Genomic DNA, 21,432 nt, shown 5'->3' on the forward strand with positions numbered 1-21,432 from the left:
GCTGGAGTGCAGTGGCACAATCTTGACTCACTACAGCCTCTGCCTCCCAGGTTCAAGCAATTCTCCTGCTTCAGCCTCCCGAGTAGCTGGGATTACAGGCACCCGCCACCATGCCCAGCTAATTTTTGTGTTTTTAGTAGAGACGGGGTTTTACCATGTTGGCCAGGCTGGTCTCAAACTCCTGGCCTCAGGTGATCCACCCACTTCGGCCTCCCAAAGTGCTGAGATTAGAGGTGTAAGCCACCATGCCCAGCCTGATGATCTATTGTAGGACTTAAATTACTTGATTTTTAGGGTGAACCAAGTTCACTTGTGCACCTATATTGCTGTTAGTTTGGGTGTGGTTTCAAAGAATATGCAAATACTGATCCATAAATGTGAGCTCCTCTGTCAGTTTGAGTCCTTCAAGAAACAGATGACTAGATGGTATTAGACATGCAAGAGATTTATTGGAGGAACTCACTTGTGTAGGACAAAGCGGAGGGAGTAGGAGTAGGCAGGAAGAGCCTTCAGACTTCCATAAACGTAACACCTGTGGTAAGAGATGGAAGGAAGGAGGATTGGGTAGGAGGAATCTCAGACTGTTGGTGCAGTCCTACAGAAGGTTGGGCCAGGCTGATGGGGAGTCCTTAGGCCAAAGTTGCCAGCCAGAGGAGTTTGTGTTGTGCTTGCACTCATATCATCACTGTGCTGTCCAAGGCAGGGAGCAGCCCTGGGGCCTTGCAGCTAATGTAGTGGTGAATCCAGAGGGGTGGCATCTAGGACTGCCAGTCAACTGGGCTTCCTGTAGTGAGTTCTTTTGAAGAAATTCTAAGCAGCACATTTCTAGATCTGCCACCATCCACCTTTTTGCACCACATAGATCTGTCTCTTGCAGGTTTTGGGAGCAACTCCTCCATGGTTCCATGTACATCTCTTAGAAGGTAGAGGTTGGTCATGTGATCAGTAGCCCTTTTCCCTGAAGGACCACAACAGATACTCATCCTCTTTGTCTTCCACTGCAAATTTTGAGCAGCTTATAATTAATCAAGGGGAAATAATTCCAGGTAGGAAAGCCGTTTCATCATGTAGCAATATGTCAACCTTTACAGGCACTGAGAAGAAGCCTAACAGAAAGGAGCATCCTTCTCTTAAAGCCTTCTCTTGAGTAATCAATTCCAGTTACTTGGGCCAGTTTTCAAGTGATTTACAAAGTTGGTAAAATAGAAGTTTACCTTACTTTTTTTTACCTTTCCCTTTCACCACTTCACTCTGATCTTCTCTTTTTCTGCTTTTCCTGCTCATGTTTTGGCTCATCTAAAATCTGAGTGTACCTTAGCCCAGTTTATATACCACCTAAAAAATGAATGGACTGTAGTAAGATGTTTGCCTGGCATCTTGTCAGGGCATTTGGTAGTACTGCCTTGAAGTTGTTCCACCTGCTGAGTCACTGGCACTACCTCCTGCTACAAGCTGTGGTTTCCATAGTGATGTCTCAGTGACTTTCACACAATAGAACCTGACTGGTTAAAGACCTGAGCTGTTTTCTATAATCAAGTCTTTTACTCATCTAGAAATGGGAGCATGGTTTTGATCATTTTGAAATGCAACTTTATGGGTAAAAATCTTACAGAATAAAATGCACAGGTATGTTTTAAGGACTGAGGTTGTTAGGGTAGAATCCTGAGGAAGAAAATAAGGATGGTGGCAACAGGAAAGGGTTACTTATGGAGATAAAGAAACATAAGTAAATACAAAGGATTTACAGTAGCCCTTCAGGTAAGAAAAGTTATATCAAATGCCTTGTTATTAAGTCTTGCCACCTGGTCCCTGTTTTGACCCTTCTCTTTGATGGACCCAGAGAAAGCAGGTTGCTATGCAATCTGTTCTTTTATATTCCCCATTCATCATCATATTTTTAGAGAAAAGGAGGGGGAAAGACTTAAGGGTTATCATGGGAAAGAAGAGTTAATCAGGAAATCAAGACATCTTGTTCTTAGGGAACATTCGTGGTCAGCTTGAATGTTTGAGCAATAAATTCAAAATTGATTGCTACCCAGTGAACATCGGTAATTCATACAGAGCCTTAAAGTCCCATATTAGAAAATACCAAATCAGTACTTAATTCGAGGATTTTGAAACATGGATCAGTGTTTTCCAGTTTTGGGGTATTGTGACACTCCTAGTAGTGCTAATGGTGCATACATTTTAAAGTAAACATTGTTTGCTTTGATTCCCTTCCCTTAAAATTATTTAAATAGATTAAGTCAGGGCCAAGAACCTGGATGAATTAATGATTTATTGAATGAGCATTTTTTCATTTAGTCAACATGTATTGTGTCCCAGCTAGGTTGTGTATGTTTTTTTAAGTCAAAGGCAATACCAGCTTTGTGGCCAGATGTCTTCACAAGCACTGAAGCCAGTATCCAGAAACGAGCTCATTATTTTGCTCCAGCCCGTAAATTTCATCTCCTGTGTTCCCTGTCTCTGCATGACATACCATCCACAGGGATAGCCAAGACAGAAACCTGGGTGTAAGGGCACAAGTTTTATTAAATTAATACTATTAACAATAGCAGCTGATGTTTATTGGACATCTACAACACTGCAGATGCTTTACATGCACTTAATTTAATTCTAAGAACCACAAAAGGAAGGTCCTATTATAATCCATATTTAGCCTCAGTACTGTGCACTGAATCTATAAAAGATTCTAAAAGAGCTCAGTCTCAAAGGAAATAAACATGAAAACAAGTAATTGAAGCACATTATGATGTCTTAGCAGGATACTATAGTAGTGCCCAAGAGGAAAGCCTGACTTCCTGCTGGGGAAAGAAGCCCTTCAGAGGTAAATGGCATTTATCAAACACCGTTTGGTTCTGGGATATTGCATGAGTGAGTAGAAATACAGTAGGGCTGTTTTCAAAATCTGTGATCCATCATTCAGATATGGCACTGTTAATGAAAGAAAATTCCAGCAATCTGTATCAGAAGGTCATTATCTTAGGTCAAATAATACACATTTGTCCCTTGTATACATGGGGGATGGGTTCCAGGACCCTACAACCCTGTCCTGCAAATACCAAAATCCATACATTTTCAAGTCCCCAAAGCCAGTTCTGTGGAACCCCTGGGTATGAGAAAGTTGGGCCTTTGTATATGCATGTTTTGCATCCCATGAATACTGTGTTTTTTATCTGTTTGAAAAAAATTTCTGCATGAGTAGAGCTGTGCAGTTCAAATCCATGTCATTTAAGGGTCAACTATAAGATTTGGGCTAATATTCTCCAGAGAGATAAGCGACTTATGGGATAGAAGCTTCATTAGGGTACTTAAGATTAATGGATCAGAAAGCACAAAATATAGATCTAGGGGGTCTTAGGGCAGAGGAAAAAAAGGGAAAGTATTAGGTAAAAATGAAGGTGGGTGTGAGAAATGGAGGCATGGAGCCAGAGCTGAGTGTGTTGCAAATCCTGTGGATGGATGGGCCCATGGCAAGATTAGCCAGCAGCGACAGAAGTAGGCTTAACAGCAGGTGCACACACATGCCTGTGCATACTTAAAGGAACAGAGGGCAAGCCAGCAGCAAAATATATACATTGTAATACACACACACACACACACACACACACACACACACACACACACACACACACACACATCTGCTCTTTAACCGCCATAATTCATCCTCCCCCCCCCCCAACACACATATCTTCTGCTCTTTACCCGCCATAATTCATCCACCCAAGGAGAAAATCAGTTTTATCTGTAGGGCCAGCTTTAAAAATAGGCCTGGATGATTTTATGATTCCGTCTTCTGCCTTCAGTGAATAAAACATCTTTGCTGCAACTGAACACAAAGATTAAAAATACAATGGTTAGTTGAGTAAATAGTTTTCTTGTAGACTGGGGATCATTTTGTTACAGGGAATGATATTTTCCTCAAGGCATTTCAAGCAGTTTGTGAGCAGGAATCTCACACAGAAACCCAAGTACAGGAACCCCAATACAGCTGGGCCAGACATCCAGGACTCTGGGGCTGGACAGTAGATAGCCACAAAAATGAGACTTTTTGTGCCTCTATTCTGTACATTTTCTACTAATTATCTTGTCCTTGCTCACAATTTCTACTCTTCCATAGCTTCAGCTCTTCATGTCCCAAAATGGCTGCCCCAGACTGACTTGACATGACTTTGCAGTTCCATTGCCCCATCAATTATCCACTTACATCTCTTTCAGTTTCAGTTCCTAAGAGAAGAAAACTTAGCTAGAAACGTGTATTTAGGGGCAGGGTCTTTTGTAGCAGTGTTCCATCAGAGGTCCTGGTTAGTGGCTTTCAGATGTCTACCTTTGACAGCTGTCTTAGCTTGGGCTAGAAGTAGGGGGTCTTCAAAATGAGCTGTGGGTAGGCAAGCCTATAAAATGCTCAGTACATATCAGTTAATCATCAAAATAAATAGCAATACCAAATCAGTATTTTCACATGGGGAGGGAGGTGAAGAAACTAAGAAGAAAGTAGCACAGGTGGCCCCGAGTCAATAAAGGGCACTGGAAGAGGGGCAAATCTTAACTTTATTTCCACTGCCTGTTTTCCTAGATCCATAATCCTAGGCCTTCTGACATACACCCCAAAAAACAGCTCGTAGGCTCAGTCTTGCCTCTGGTGCTACTGAATGAAATAAGAAGTATAATGAGGGCTTGGAATCCAGTTAAGCTCCCTAGACCCTCAGTGTCTCCCGGGTCTGGGTGTAGACCCCAATTGCCATCTTTTCTCCAAGTGGCTCCACCCTGAGCTCCTGTGTTGAGTAGTGTCATGGAACCCTGACTAGCTCCTACCAGATCTGCTTCCTCATGGCTGCCAGCCATGCCTGGCTTATTGCTAGCATAATGGACACTTTGGTATATGTCTTTCCTGGTTCCTAAATTGAACTACCACACAGAAACCCTCCCTCTGTGCTCTGGCCAACCACCAATGAACCCCTGAATTCTGCCCAAACTTGCAAAACCACACTGCTGAGAGTACTGCAGGCATTCCCAGTAAATGCAACCCTTAATTGGCCAAGCAAGAGCTGAGGTCTTAGCATGCATTGCATCTGAGAAGAACACAAATTTTGCAGACTTCATAATTATCTCAAAGGGAATTTTATCTTCACTTTAGCAGGGATGAAATAGAAGCTTTATATAGAAGTGTTGCTCTCCAGCTAACACATTCAGGAAGCCTTGCTTTGCATCATTTATGAAGGTTTTTGTTGGTTTTAACACCTTGAACTTCCTTATGAAGATACTTGTTTCCCTTAAGGACTTCTTAATCAAAACATCACACAAAAGTTCCCTTAAACAATTAGAATTGGGAGGAAGATAAGCCCAAATATTGCGTTTGGCATGACAATACATGTTCCTCAAAGCTACTCTCAGTATTTCTAATTTTAATTGTAAAATTCAGTTGGATTTACGTGTGTTATCACAGCATATAGAATCCCAAATATAAGAGTTTCAAGCTAGAATATAAGTATTAAGTAATTAGAACAAATATATTTGAGTTTAGTTTCAACTCTATAAGAAAATAGGTCAGGAAATTAATTTGTAAAAAGCAATCTTGTTAATTAGATTTCTTTCCAGGTGAAATATGAAGCTTTGAATAGCATTATCCAATCTGATTTATAATGAATGAATTCAATTTCAGCTGTAACAAGTTTCCTATTTATCCATCTGGGACTTTCAAATCACTATGATTCATTTTATGAGAAAAAAATGTGAAATATTTTCTAGAGGAAATACATATCTTAAAATACTTTTACTAATCATGTTTTGCTTAAGTTAGAGTAAATAAGGCAGAAGAAATTAATTGCTCCAAATCTGTTGGTATTCTATAATAATCAATTATGTCTCTAGTAAGTGATTGTAGGGCAAAACACCTCTGAAATTCAGTCATGTCTTATGTCAAATGGGTGTATGAAGGTGGGCACACCCACATATTTAGAGCTGAGGATTTCTAATGAGACAATGCTGTGCCCTAGGCAAGTAGCAATCTTGACAAAGATATCTGCTTCAAGATCTAAGAAAGTCAAGGGTAGGCCTGAGTGGTGTTTGTTATTCGAGTTGATCAGTGGAGGTAACTCATGGGCAGAGCTCTTTTGCTGCCCTTAAAAACATTTCTGAAATCCTTGGCTGAAATTCTACCCCTTTATTACCATAATACTTTTATAAATTATCATAAGCAGTGTGAATGAACATTTGTCCTTTCCCTGGCTGCACAGCATCTATTTTGATGGAATCCGTACTATGTAATTCTTGGAAATGATGGAGCCAGAGACTTCCTTTCCCCACTCCCTTAGGGGCAAAGCCAATTGGATGTTCCTGCCCAGGACTTTGCATCTGGGGTTAGTGAAGCCAGTGTGCAGAGACAGCTTTGAAGTGACAGGGAGGTTCATCTAGTTACAGCAGTGGCAGTCATGTTCATTGAGACATCCCAAACAGACCATTCCTGCAGTAGGACCTTGGCCTGGTTCCTTCTCCCTAACCTTCCCTGGCCCCTATCACATTTCTAGCCTTCAAATCCAGCCTTCCTGTCCAATCTGTGAGCCATCCTATACCTTTGCAACAAATTCCTTTTCTACTGAAGTTAGCAAAAGTCAGTTTCTGATGCTGTAACCTAGATGTGTATAGTCCTTGGCCAATTAACTAGAAACCTACCTTTTAGAAGTTACATTAGAGAGGGTTCTAACTAATTAGCTTTTCTTAAGTAAATCTTGCCTTCCTAAGAATTATTTTTCTTAAAAAAAAAATTGGTGGGGAATGCTGCAAAGAAGGTAAGCCCTGTACTATCTTGATCTGAGTATTTTGCATTTGAGCTGCTGCTTCTGGTTTGGATAGGAATTTATTTCCTCCTATTGGGGCTGTACATTTCCTTCTCTCTCTTTTTTTTTTTTTTTTTTTTTTTTGGTAACTGTGTCGTGTTCTTCCCAAGACCATTTTTTTTTTCTCAACTCCTGCCCCTTCCCACATTCCTACCACTGAATTCAAATCCTGACTTTGCCAATGACAAGGAGTGTAACTTTGAGTAGATTGCTCAACCTCTAGTCATGACAGAGTTTCCTCATTTGTAAGACAGTAGAAATACTTACCTTAAAGGGCTGTAGGAGAATTAAATGAAGTAATGTATGTCAAACAGAACAGCACCTGTATATAATACATGCTATGCAAGTATTTGCTATTATCATTTTGAACACAGACTCTGTGCCACATAGACTAGCAAAGAATTCTATGACGGTAGGGCTTATGGTGGCCTTGTTTATTTTGATTTGCTCAATGACTAGCACAGTGCCTTGCATTAAATAGTTGTACATTAAATATTTGTAGCAGGAATACAGAATGAGTGAATGGTCATCATTCATTAAATATCATCATAACGGATAATAGCAGAAAAGATACCTAACCCTTATTAAGAAATTTCCATAAACCTCCTGTCCTTATCTGAAAAATGAGGGAAATAATAGCTTCTTTACAGGACTGTTAAGAGATTTCAGTTACAATAAAGTACGTAAACTACTATACCAGTGCCCAGCACACTAAGCTCAACAATCACGGGCTTTTCTCTCTGGACTCAAAAGTTAGTAGGTCTAACTCTTTCCCTGGGTTCCAATATTAGGTTCTCAGTTTGGCGTCCTTGGCTGTCCCCTTTATTACGGCATTTGTGACAAGATGATCTGTCTTCTCAACCTCCTATTGTTGTTATAAAATCTCTATGAAAGGCAGCAGCCTCCTCTGCCTTCCGTATTAACCAGCACTTTCCCTGTCCAGAAGTTATTCCATCTTACGGATATTGAGAAGATAAATGGAAGTGATTAGAATGTACTTTCCAAACATAAAACATTGTACTGTAGGAGTTTGTCAAAGGGGATTAATATTACCACATATCTGTAGAAGAACTTTATGAAGACCCTGTGTATCTCTCAACCTTAATGACTAAGATTGTAGATATGATAGAAATCTGTAAATAGCATGGAAAAGCAAATTTATTGAAGTCTAGGACAACTGCATTACCCAGCTGTACACAGTGTGTTCTTTCTTCACAGGTTGCAATAAATGAAAAAGATGGTTGCCATAGAGATAAACTGTGCCCTTTGGCTAGCTGATTAGAAGACCATTTCAACCTACTATAAGAGAATATATTTTGCCTGTAAGTGGTATTTACAGATAATTTCTATCAGAGTTGTAACCCAAGTTTTTAAAGCTGAAATGTTAAACCTATAAATGTTGAATTCCATAAAGGCTTTTGTTCCTTTGGTAAAACTTATTTTAACATTTATGTGCTTTTTGCCTTGGAAAATGTGTTTTTAAAGTTCTTCCCCCTAGGATACTATAAAAGTCTTCCTTGAAAGCTACTCTACCATATAGTTGGTTTCATTTTCTTTAAAGCTAATATTTTATTTTTTGAATCATTTGTCAGAGGCAATATGCAGTATCACAAAAGCTGCACCAGCACAGGAAATGCTTATGAAACATGGAAAACCCATTTAATAATAACTCATAGTAATCAGTTAGCACAAAGATTTGTGGATGGTAATATTCAGATCCTTATGTAGTCATTTAATGTGTTCTTCAAAATTCAGAAAGTAATTACAAACACACAGCTGGGAAAATCTGCCAGTTGATGCAAGCATTTGCTGCAGGGAGAAAATTTGTCAAGGTTAAGCTTATTTTGTCTGGTCGGGTAAGATAGGTTCTGTGGATAACAAAAAAGGAAGCTGGATTATTTTATAAATTGAATGAATTTTATGTCATAAATCTGACCACTGTTCCCTGAAATATTGGTGCATAAATCCAGTTTTTAGGTGTGATAACTTAAAAGAGATTTGTATTCCCCAGGGAAATAATAATTTTCCTGACATTGGGGATTCAGTCACAACCTTAATTTGCCCAGACCAACGTTTAGAAAATTGCTTTCTTCTCCTATGCTGGTGGTGACTATGTTTATATCACTTTGCATGTGTGTGTGCGTGTGTATTTAACTGGGCATTTAAAAGTAGGGAAAATAGTAGAGAAAGAGTGTCTTACCAAATATCCTGGATTCCAAATCATGACCCCTTAAAGTTCTAAATTTAGGTGAGTAAATGGTCATGTAGCTTGTTTCTCATCTCCCCCATCCCCAACCTGCAGTGTCTTTCTCTTAAATGTAGTAAAACCAAATAGATCAATATACATCAAGATCTTTTAGGACCTGAAAAGTAAGGCCACAAATCATTAAGGGTAGAATGTCAGTTTTCTTTTTTCCTGTGATGTAGTGAAACTTAAGCCACTACATACTTCCTAGGTTGACAGCTGAAATAAAAATCACAACATTGTTCATGTTCTTGTTTATTAGGCCTAAAATCAGTTATTTTATTTCTTCGTCTAAGAATCTCTTTTACATTTGTACAAGGAAAAGTGTGGGAAATAGTGAAAGCTGGCTAGCCTAAACCCCATTCCCAGCCCTCTTCTCTATCTGCAGTCCTCCACTAGAGAGGCTGAAAATGCTGAATATTTTTTTTCTACCTCCCTTGCACCTAGGGGTGGCCATGTGAACCTGTTCTGGCCAATGTGGCATAAGCAGAAGTCTACTGTGAGGTTTCTTTTTCTAGGAAAGCATTTCTTTCTTAATAAAGGAACAGATGTTGTTGGTGCTACCTCTTCCCCCGCCACTTCTTTATGCCTTAAATGTGAACCTGATACCTGTTACTGTGGTGACCATATTGTGACCATGAGTCCAAAAGAATAAGGTGAAGGATGGTGGAATGAAAAAATAGAAAAGGCCAGGGTCTTTTAGGACATCATTCACCAGGAGATCCAACCTGCTGTCTCCTGTCTTCTAATTATAAGAGGCAAATAAATTACTTTCAGCTTAAGCCAGTGTTAGTTTGATTTTCTGAATACTTAACAACCAAGAAAACATCCTAATGACAAGACTTGTTTTTAAGTTTCAGTCTAAAAGCCACCCCCCACTCCAAAGGGTAAGTGAATACTTTCCATTTCATTTCTTATCTATTTTAGGTGAGATTGTTCTATCTGTAATAATCATTGTAACTTTTCTTTGATTCAGTAAGTAAGCTGGACCTTTCGAAAGGATGAAAAAGAAGTGATAGTTTGGTATTATGCAAACAGTAGTTCATCATCAAGATGTGCAAGTAACACAGTTCAATAATCATCCTCTGGGTGATAATAACTTTTAACCAGTTTGGAAATGAGGCCGTTTACAGACCATGAAGGGGCAGGGTTCAGGTGGCTTATCATATCAAGGCATTTTCTTTGGAAGGTAATGAAACTGACTTCTATAAAGCGGAAAGTACATCCTCTCTGTAAGGATTCTTAATTCTTCTACCTCAATTTTGTATTGAATAGATACAAAATAGAACTCGCTCTCTTGACAGGCTCCTCTGTTTTTAGTAGAATGAGGTACAACTCTTCCAAAGCACCTTTTTTGTGGACTTTGTCTGGTCCTAATAAGTACTCCACAGAATAGTAGATGTACTTCTATAGTTTCTAAGCTATCAGCTGCAATGCCATGTATCTATCAGCTTTGTCATCTGACACTATCAAGTTCCCCATGATCTCACAGTCACTTCAGATAGCCAGTGTAGTTCGTTAATGCCACCTGTTCTGAACCAATTCTCCATCAATGGTTCGCTGATTCTGGCTTCAAATTTCCACATCAGATCATTCAATAACAACCGTCAACTGCTTTTTGTTTTAAATTGAGGTTAAATTCACGTAACATAAAATTGTCCAGTTTAAAGTATACAATTCAGTGACATTTTATATATTCACAATGTTCTACAACCACTAACTTATCAAGTTCCAAAACATTTTCATCACCCAAAAAGAAAACCCTGTACATATTGGCCAAGTGTGGTGGCTCACGCCTGTAATCCTAGCACTTTGGGAGGCCAAGGCGTGTGGATTGCCCGAGCTTGGGAGTTCAAGACCAGCCTGGGCAACATGGTGAAACCCCGTCTCTACTAAAATACAAAAGAAATTAGCTGGGCATAGTGGCGTGCGCCTGTAGTCCCAGCTGCTTGGGTGGCTGAGGTAGGAGAATTGCTTGAACTCGGGAGGCGGAGGTTGCAGTGAGCCGAGATCGCACCACTGCACTCCAGCACTCCAGCACTCCAGCACTCCAGCACTCCAGCACTCCAGCCTGGGCGACAGAGTGAGACTCCATCTCTACAAAAAAAAAAAAAAAAAAAAAAGAAAGAAAAGAAAAAAAAAGAAAACCCAGTCACTCAAAATTATTCTCTCCTTCCAGCCTGACGCAATCACTAATCTGCTTTCTGTCTCTATGGATTTACATATTCTGGATATCTCAACTAAATGGAATCATATATGTGAACTTTTGTGTTTGGCTTCTACTTAGCATACTGTTTTCGAGGTTCATCCATGTCATAGCATATATCAGTACTTCATTTCTTTTTATGGCTGAATAATATTCCATTGTGTTCATATACCACATTTTGTTTATCCATTCTTTCATTCACGGACATCTATGTGGTTTTCACCTTTGAGCTATTGTGACTAAGTGCTGCTGTAGACATTCGTGTACAAGAATTTGAGTACTTATTTTAAATTTTTTTGTCTATATACCCAGGAATAGAATTGCTGGGTCGTAGGGCGATTTTATGTTTAGCCTTTTGAGGAACAACCATACTGTTTGTTGTATGTAAATGCTGTAGCAGCTGCACCATTTTACATACCCCTAGCAACGTACAGGTGTTCCAATTTGTTCACATCCTTACCAATGCTTATTTTGCTTTTTAAAGAAAATGATAGCCATCCAAGTAAATATAAAGTTGCATCTCATTGTTTTGACTTGCATTTCCTTAATGAGTAACACTGTTGAGCATCTTTTCATGTGCTTGTTGGCCATTTGCATATCTTCTTTAGGGAAATGTCTATACGAGTTCTTTGCCTATTTTTTTTTTTTTTTTTGAGATAGAATCTAGCTCTGTTGCGCAGGCTGGAGTGCAGTGGCGCAATCTCAGCTCACTGCAACCTTCGCCTCCTGGGTTCCAGAGATTCTCCTGCCTCAGCCTCCCGAGTAGCTGGGATTACAGGCGCCTGCCACCACACCCAGATAATTTTTGTATTTTTAGTAGGGACGGGGTTTCACTGTGTTGGCCAGGCTGGTCTCGATCTCCTGACCTTGTGATCCACCCACCTTGGCCTCCCAAAGTGCTGGAAGTGCAAGTGTGAGCCACCGCATCTGGCCTCTTTGTCCATTTTTAAATTGGGTTGTTCGTCTTTCTATTGTTGAGTTCTGTATATATTCTGGAAATAATTCCTTTGTCAGATATACGGTTTGCAAATATGCTCTCCTATTATATAAGCTGTCTTTTCAATTTCTTGATAATGTCCCTTGATGCTCAAAAGCTTTAGATTTTGAAAAAGTCCAATTTGGTTTTGTTGTTCATGCTTTTGGTGTCATATCTAAGAATTCATTGCCAAATCCAAGGTCCTAAAGATTTACCATTATGTTTTCTTCTAAGAGTTTTATGACATCAAATACTTATGTGAAGTTTTCAGCATGACTAACTGAAATGAAATGTTGAAAAGGAATATAGTTTATGCACTAATCTGCTCCAGAGAGCACTTACCTAGTGCCAAAGACTTTTTGTTTTCAGTACTATATAATTAGATGTTGGTCCTGAGTTCTGCTACCTAGACATCACATTGTCCTCTTAGCATCTAATTAACAGAGAATGTTAACTGATGAGCTAAGTGAGCAAAAGACAATTTAACAAGAAGGTCAGCATATCCCTTGGACTTGGAAGATAGACAGATGGTTCAAGGACAAGGTGCCAAGCTTCTTACCAAATGAAGACTTGCAGCACAAACCAGTCTTTGCTATGTTGAAAATAGTTTACCTGCCACATAAACTCATTTTATTTCTTAAACAGCTTCATTAGTGAATAGCTTTCATTGAATATCATGACAGAGCCTCCACCAGTAAGATATAAGTGATAGCTTTGAAATGTAGTAGGACTGCCCTCATAATGATATCCAATAGACAAGGCCAGCCTTTGGAAAATTAGACTAGAGATTAAGTTTGTTTTTAGTATCTATTGTACTTACGGAAGTTTCAAAGAAAGCACATCCCTCTGACTAGACTGGGCCCCAAATACAAGTGATATAAATTTTCTTGGTAGAGGAATCATTGACTTTTAGCTTTCTGGGCTTAAAAACTAGATTTTTTTTTTTTTACTTCCTACAAAGTGTGCAAGTTTAGGGGGAACACTTTCATTCTAACTTAACTCACAAAAGGATGCTTTATAAGTCAGGAGGCCAATTTCAGAACTTATAGGAGGCAGAATTTACATCTCCCCAGATGCCAGTATTGGCTATTTGCTACAGCTTCTTTCTCTTAGTGGTAAATCCACTTGAGAGAACAAATTGTTGGTGCTGCACTATGGTGAAAACAGTAGAAGGGTGTGTGATGGGTCCAGGTAGGAGGGATCTTCACCTGCCTCTCTTAACTCACAGTATGAGTGTACTTGCATAAATATTAGTTGATTTTCCTCAAAGAGGTCTGTCTTTCAATAGGTACCTGTTCATTCCCATATAGCTTTTCTCCTTTGTAGCCCTGATAGAAGTATATTCAGAGTATCTATCTAGGAGAATCTATCAGGAGACCTGTAGTTTTACCCATATCAGAGAAGATAATGCTTTTCTCTTAATCTAAAGCCCAGTTACCAAATTGCTGCTCCTCTAGAGGGCTTATACTTCCAGTAATCCAGCAGTTTCAATAACTTAAAATAAGCTCTGGAACCATCCACGTAGGAGGAAGTTAGTGATACTTTATTTTCTCCTGCTTTTTTCTCTCAAAAAAGCAAGATTGAGAGGCTGGGCGCGTTGGCTCATGCCTGTAATCCCAGCACTTTGGGAGGCTGATGGGGGCGGATCACCTGAGGTCAGGAGTTTAAGACCAGTCTGGCCAACGTAGTGAAACCCCATCTCTTCTAAAAACACAAAAGTTAGTGGGTCATGTTGGCGCGTGCCTATAATCCCAGCTGCTTGGGAGGCTGAGGCAGGAGAATCGATTGAACTCAGTAGGTGGAGTTTGCAGTGAGCCAAGATCGTGCCATTGCACTCCAGCCTGGGTAACGAGTGAAACTCCATCTCAAACAGACAAACAAAAGCAAGATCAAGTCTGAAGCAAAAGTGAAGTGAGTCCTAAGTGCATTTAATACTTCCCTTCCTGCACTCCAAACTACAACATTACTGTGGACAAACAATATATATTTCAGGGTTTCTCAGAATGGGATCTTGGTATCACCAGTAGTACATAGGTTGATTTTAGCTTTTACCCAGGTGAAGAGCTTTTATTTTTAAAGTTATACATTTATGTTAATGTGTGTTAGCAAAAGACCTAACTAGCTTATCAAACTCCTGGTGTCCTAGATATTGTGGCTTAGAATGAAGCTAAAGTGTAAAATTTTTTAAATTGTTTTAAATAATAAGCAGATAAGAATGGTATGAGAATATGGCAAAGATGATGAGGGTAGAACTCAAAGACTAAAATTTGGGAATTTATTTCTCACCTTATGTTAGTAACAAAGTTTTAGCAGCATTTACACAATGTGTCTTTATAGCTGATTTGACCCATCCAACGAATCTCATTCTATTCCCTATCTCCTACTTTATTTGACTGGTTATACTCATAAATGCTTACCCCTCCATCACTTGACATAACAAAGCATCAACTTCATTTGGAAAAATGCTTACTATGGCAACCTCTCCATGGGACATCTTCTCTCAATTTTCCTCTTCACTCAAGCATTCAGATTCAGTATTTATCTACAAATGCACTCCCTGTGATTATGTCTCATCCTAACGTTCAGTAAGTCACCCTTGCTTTTCTCCAGTCTTTCTTTCTGTTCACCCACTCCTGAGCTGCATCTCTCATGAAAATTTCCATTTGGGAATTTATTTCTCCATCTTGAACTAAATAAATGTGCATTATTTTCCTCTCCATGACATTCCTAGGCACTCCTCTTCCTAGTTCTTTCTGCCTACTACAACACTTGATGAAAATAATTGCAACAAAAATAGTTAGATATAATTACTGGCTATTTTTATAAAATTAGATGTAGCTTGCCCTGGTCTATTTTAGGTGTATTCTTACGTAGACATTGACATTGGTCTTCTAAAGTGAAAGTGCCCTTCCCTCTGGAAAGGCTGGATAAAACTAGTATCAATTTCTTTTCTTGCATTTCTTTTCTCCTCCTGTATGGCAGCACAACAGTAATCTGAGGCATTTGACAACATCACTGAGTACACTACAGCTTTTTGAAAAACCCAGCGACTTCCTTAATTGGACTAAGAGACAGTGGCTCTATTTGAGCTTGTTTATAAACCACTTAATGGGAGTTATTTCTGCAGGTGCATCTAATTTTTATTAGTTTTAATATCAAGTTAACTTTTCCTTGATTTTACCCCCAAATTATATATAGGATATATAATTATATATAGGATAGCTATATCCTATTTGGAGCTTTAATGAATTACTACACTCTTAATGAATTACTACACTCTTCTTCCAGTATCTCTACTCCCTGGCTCTAGTCCATGCCCTGTAATAAGACCTTGTTATCTCAATCAGGTGCTCAGTTGTAATGTAATTGTTGTTGCTAACCAGGTTTTGGTTGGTTAAAACTTGTGATTCAAAAAGATAACTCTTCCCTCAATGAGTGTGTGGGTTTAAGGATGTAGTACTCCTGTCTATATGGAGGCAGTAATAATTGAGATGTAAATGGGCTTTATGTTGTACCATGTGGTATAGGATGAAGGTTCTGAAAATACTGACAGGAGAAGACTAGAGATATAAGTATGAGAGAAAAGGATGGATAGAATTAAATCTGGATGTTACTTAGAGAAACACTTGGGAAAAGCTCAGGAAGCATGGGAAACTGGAGCAGAGACAGGAGGTTGTAAGGCTGCTTGGAGAGTCCAATGAGAGAAGGGCATAAGCTTTATACAGATCAGTTATCTAGAAAAGCCTTGAAAAGAAGCAGCAGCTTCAATCACTTCATGAACTAAGCAGACTGAAGGAACCTTGAGATGAGAAATTTGATAAAGAGCTTTAGGATGGAATCCAAATATTAAATACAACTGCCCAAGCAGTATCTGAAGGTTGCAGGGAACATTTTATCTTCAGTTGGGAGTGAAAGCGGTAACTGGTGGCCAGGACAAAGCTGAATTACCAGCTGACCTGGCAATGAATTTTGAGGAACAATCTATTAAAATTGGGTTTAGTGAGTTAAGAAGCATCAAAGCTGGTTTAAGTAGCCAGACTGTATTCCTGTGACTCTGAATATTCTGAAATTTCCTCACTGTAGAACAATGTCATATTAAAACCCAAGTGACTGACTGGGCTGAAATAACAGGAGCCAGAAAGCAGAGAAAGCAAGAGACATACAAGGATAATAAAAAGAAAAACCCTTGGCCCATAAGGTGGTGACAGGGAAATTTACCAGTCATGGAATTCTAGGAAGATTCCCTCTAGTGGTTGCTCTGATATGTTTTTGTACCAAAGTATAAAGATAATTATTTTGGGTTGTAGGATATTTCTAGTACCCTTCAAATCATGCCCATGTCTAGTACTGAGGATGAACTGAGGTAGGTCAAGGTGCACTTAAAAAATGCACATGGCAATCCCATGTGTAACTTAAGTATAAATGAAATACTTTTATATGTGTTTTCTTTCAAATCAAATTTACCCCATATTAAAAGTTAAATTAAAAAACCACACGACTAAATTCTCTAGTCTTCATTTTTCTGCCACAGTTCCTCCATTCTTCCCTGCAGTCAAAGGTTCATGTTATCATTTGGATTTAAGGAGCAATAATATGTTTTTGATTGCTTATGATGTAAGTTTCTTTTAACTTGTTTTATTTTGGATTTGATAAAACCTCAAAAATTTTTCTCAGAGCCTTTTCCCTCAAAATACCAATTCTATTATAAAATAGGGTGTGTTTATTTTTCTAGTTTTTAAAACAAAACTGCTAATTGACCCCAGTGGTTAACATGGGCAGCACAAAATATTGATTTTGGAATGTGGAAAGTTTATTAAAATGAAGTGGCTTGTGTGGTAGAGTCAGAACTGTACCAACAAAGAAAAACATGGCATATGACACTGTGCTTCCTCAGAAATGGGAGGCCCATGTCAGGTGTTAGGCATGGCTTGCATCTGGCACAGGGACAGCCATCAGTCAAACCTGGGGATACTCTCCTGGGCTATTTTGTGCTTCGATCCCATGCACTGCAATGGGGTAAAAACTTAGTGCGGGCCAATCAGTCAAGGGGAGAAAGAGATGATCTATCAAAGATTTGACATTTGCACATGCAAGACCGTGGAAGAAGCTAGGGTAGATGGGGATGATAGATAAAACGTTTTTTGAGAAGGGAACAACCACATTAAAAAGCTGCCACACATTGTCTTCCTGCTTTACCATTTCTCAGTATCAATTTCACTCTGCTTCCTCTGTGTCCTTCCATTATGATACTAACAACTGCTATGTCTCAAGTTAGATATTGTTGAAGAGTCACACTATGGTTGACCCCTAAAACCCTTCATTTCCAAGGTAAATTAAATGAGAATTCATGTTCCCCACCAACTCCTTCATGTTCCTTCCCAAACACAAACGCATATGTGCCTGATGTTCAGGCTATATATAGTCTTCTGTGACATTTTTTTTTTCTCCACTAAGGTGTCCTTGGTTTTCACCTGTAAATGTTCCCTGTCCCTGTGAAATGGCTCTGTTTAGACACCACGTGCTCTCCACTACACATATTTTGAACACCTATTTACTATATACCCCAAATGGATATGCACAGAGAAGAGCCTGCAAGTAGGTATGATTTCCCTTTGTGTCTGCAGCTTCCAGGGATTCTAAATTCTCTCACTAGCTCACACTCAGCTTTTAGCAATATCCTTAAAAAATGCTTGTATTCTTATCTGCTTGCATGGCACCTGGGGTTTCTTCCTCCTAGGCTGTGCCACGAGTGAGTCAATATTCCCACTTATCACTCCTTGGAAGTTTCTGTCTCTCTTTGGATTTCAGTATACTTTGTTGCCCTGTGATAGCAGATCCTTGATGGGTTTAAGAAAAGTTATGATTATGTTGATTTATCTGTGTTTTCTTTTTGTTAGGATGGAAGCAAACTTCTTTACAGCTTTCTACATTCTAGATGGGAATGGAATTACGTTCACTTTTTTTTTTTTTGAGACAGTCTTGCTCTGTTGCCCAGGCTGGAGTGCAGTGGTGTGATCTCGGCTCACTGCAACTTGCACCTCCCGGGTTCAAGTGATTCTCCTGCCTTAGCCTCCTGAGTAGCTGGGATTACAGGCACGTGCCACCAAGCCAGGCTAATTTTTGTATTTTTATTAGAGATGGGGTTTCACCATGTTGGTCAGGCTGGTCTCGAACTTCTGACCTCGTGATCTACCCGCCTCAGCCTCCCAAAGTGCTGGGATTACAGGTGTGAGCCACCGCGCCGGGTGGAATTATGTTCACTTTTAAATATAATTGATTTGGGCTGGTGGCAGGATAAGGAAGCAGATATTTCCAAGAAGTAGTTGCAAATAAAAGACACAAGATACACAAATTCAGATGTCTTCTTGTTGACGAAGAGGGTCAAACTCTAAAATATTTGAAGAGATTTATTCCGAGCCAAATATGAGTGACCATGGCCTGTGACGCAATCCTCAGGAGGTCCTGAGAACATGTGCCCAAGGTGGTCGGGATACAGCTTGGTTTTGTATATTTTTAGGGAGGCGTGAGACATCAATCAAATACTTTTTTTTTTTTTTGAGACAGAGTCTCGCTCTGTCCCCAGTCTGGAGTGCAGTGGTGCGATCTTGGCTCACTGCAACCTCTGCCTCCTGGATTCAAGCAATACTTTCTGCCTCAGCCTCCCAAGTAGCTGGGATTACAGGCATGCGCCACCCCGCCGGGCTAATTTATTTTTGTATTTTTAGTAGAGATGGGGTTTCACCATGTTGGCCAGGATGGTCTCGATCTCTTGACCTCATGATCCGCCCTCCTCAGCCTCCCAAAGTGCTGGGATTACAGGTGTGAGCCACCATGCCCGGCCTATTAAATACATTTAAGAAATACATTGGTTTGGTTCAGAAAGGCAGAACAACTCAAAGTGGGGTGGTGGTGTGGGGGTTTCCAGGCTATAGGTAAATTTAAACATTTTCTGGTTGACAATTTGTTGAGTTTATTTGAAGACCTGGGATTAATGGAAAGGAATATTCAGGTTAAGATAAATGACTGTGGAGACCAAGTTTTACTGTGCAGAGGAATCTCTCAGATAGCAGACTTCAGAGAGACAGCAGGTTGTAAAATATTTCTTATCAGACTTAAAAGAGTGCCTGGCTCTTAGTTGATTACCTCCTGGATCTGGAAAGAAACAAAGGAAAACAAAGGAGAAATCCATATTCTACAGAATGTGGATTTTTCCCACAAGAGACTTTGCAGGGCAATTTCAAGGTATGGCAAAGAAATATATTTTCGGGTAAAACATTTTTTCCTTGTCTCACAATGTTATGCCAGAGTCAGATTGAAAAGTTAGTCACAATATATAGGGTCAAATAAAACCCATCTGATGAGAATTTATGGTTTGTAGGGCATGACTCCCCAGACCCCTTAGATAGGAATTTAGGCAAAATAAAAAATCAGAGCTTAGTCCTCAATATGTAGAAGTGATAAGCAAAGCTGATAGAATAGATAATATTTTAGGAAAAAAATAAAATGAAAAAAACCCTGATGATTGGAGACTCAGAATTAAATCACTAAACTTACTGCATAAAGGATAATATTTGTATGTATTGTGTGTTTGATGGGAAGCAGATGGTTTGACAAAATAATAATTATACTTTCCTTGTAGTCTGCTCTCATTCCAGTTTTATATCGATTTCCAGCTATCTATGCCTTTTAGTTAAGCAGAACTGTTCCTAGAGAATCATCTGAAGGTTTTTGCTCTCTTCTTTCTCAGCAAGTTAGTACTGATGTATTTGGGCTTTATCAACAAAGAAAGAAATTACTATTTCTTTAATTTTTTTTCCTTTCAATTCCTTTCATTATTTAAAGTGGTGATGCTTCAAATAGCTAAAGACTAATTTAAAAAAAAAAAAGGTGATTCATTCATTTCCTCCACCAGAGCCACATCTCAGCCTCAGGGCTCAAGGATGGCAGCAGCATGAGGTTAATTTTGGACTCACAGGCTGCTTGCTTGAAAACTGTTAGCTTGACTTCTCATCTCCTTGTGGGTAGGGAGCTGCCACTGATTGCATTTACAGAATAACAAATGAGGATTAAGCTTTCTATTTGGGAGATATTTTGAGCAAAATTAAACATGGTGTAGGCAGAGTGGATTAGATTGAAATGATCCCCATTCTGACAAAGCCCTTAAAACACACACACACACACACATAAAGCCAGTATTAACCCTCAAGAACAAGGTAAATCACAAAACATCTGCAGTGTCCTACCAGTTTTCCAGTAATTGCGATAGAGTATAATTAAGGTAACTAAGTCTAAGGACTCTGTGTTTAAATGCTGGCTGTACCACCTGCTAGCTGTCTAACCTTGAAAACATATTTGATCTCCCTAAGTTTCAGTTTCCTCCAATGTTATATTGGGGTTAATAACGACAGCTAACATTCATTGAGTATATATCATGCCCAGAGTGTCCATTCACTTATTTATTTCTGATTTAACAAATTGGAAGATGGGTCAGAAGAAAATACTCAGACTTAAGCCCAAAGTTATGGAAATTACAGAAAAGATAGTAAAAGATAAATTGACACAGCAAATAGGTTTAACACATGTGCATCTGGAGTCCCAGAAGGAGATGTGAAAGAATATGGAGAAGGTTATTATTTGCCAGCCACTGCTTTAAGTACTTTACAGATATATCTTATTTAATCCTCATAAAATCTCTCTGAGGTAGGCACTATTCTTGCCACACCCATTTTACAGATGAGGAAACCAAGGCACCAAGTTAGGTAACTTGCCCAGGGCCACACAGCTAGTTAAGTGGTAGAGCTGAGATATAAACCCAAGCAGTCTGAGCTGTGTCCACATTTTAAACCAGCCTTATTCTGAGGACCATACATATGTCAACTCATTAAATGCTCACCAATAAGTCCTATGAGTACTATCATTATCCCCATTCTATAGGTGAAAGAGGTTAGGCAATTTGGCCAAGATTACATAATTAGGTAATGATAGGGCTAAGATACAATGCCAGACAAGTCTGTCTCTAAAACCCACAATCATAATTTTTATGCTATATCCTCTGTCGGTAATAGTACCTTTATCATAGAGTTCTTTAGTCCAGTCCTGGCATACACTCAGATATTATCATTTACGATTACTATTACTGATTGTCCTCTGATAGTTGTAGCTCCCTAAG

The 21,432-nt window shown here is 39.2% G+C and overlaps 1 long non-coding RNA gene across 1 annotated transcript; it reads right to left on the reverse strand.

Annotated features, from left to right (window-relative positions):
• Window positions 1-2,260: 2,260 nt before the first annotated feature.
• On the reverse strand, window positions 2,261-3,871 carry LOC115935622 (uncharacterized). The gene is made up of 2 exons (XR_008667891.2): window positions 3,706-3,871; window positions 2,261-2,507 (listed from the first exon to the last, which is right to left on the reverse strand). It is a non-coding gene; the product is annotated as an uncharacterized lncRNA (long non-coding RNA).
• Between the last annotated feature and the right edge of the window lie 17,561 nt (window positions 3,872-21,432).

This window comes from Gorilla gorilla, chromosome 7, assembly GCF_029281585.2.
Source record: "Gorilla gorilla gorilla isolate KB3781 chromosome 7, NHGRI_mGorGor1-v2.1_pri, whole genome shotgun sequence".
In the NCBI taxonomy this organism is placed as follows: domain Eukaryota; kingdom Metazoa; phylum Chordata; class Mammalia; order Primates; family Hominidae; genus Gorilla; species Gorilla gorilla.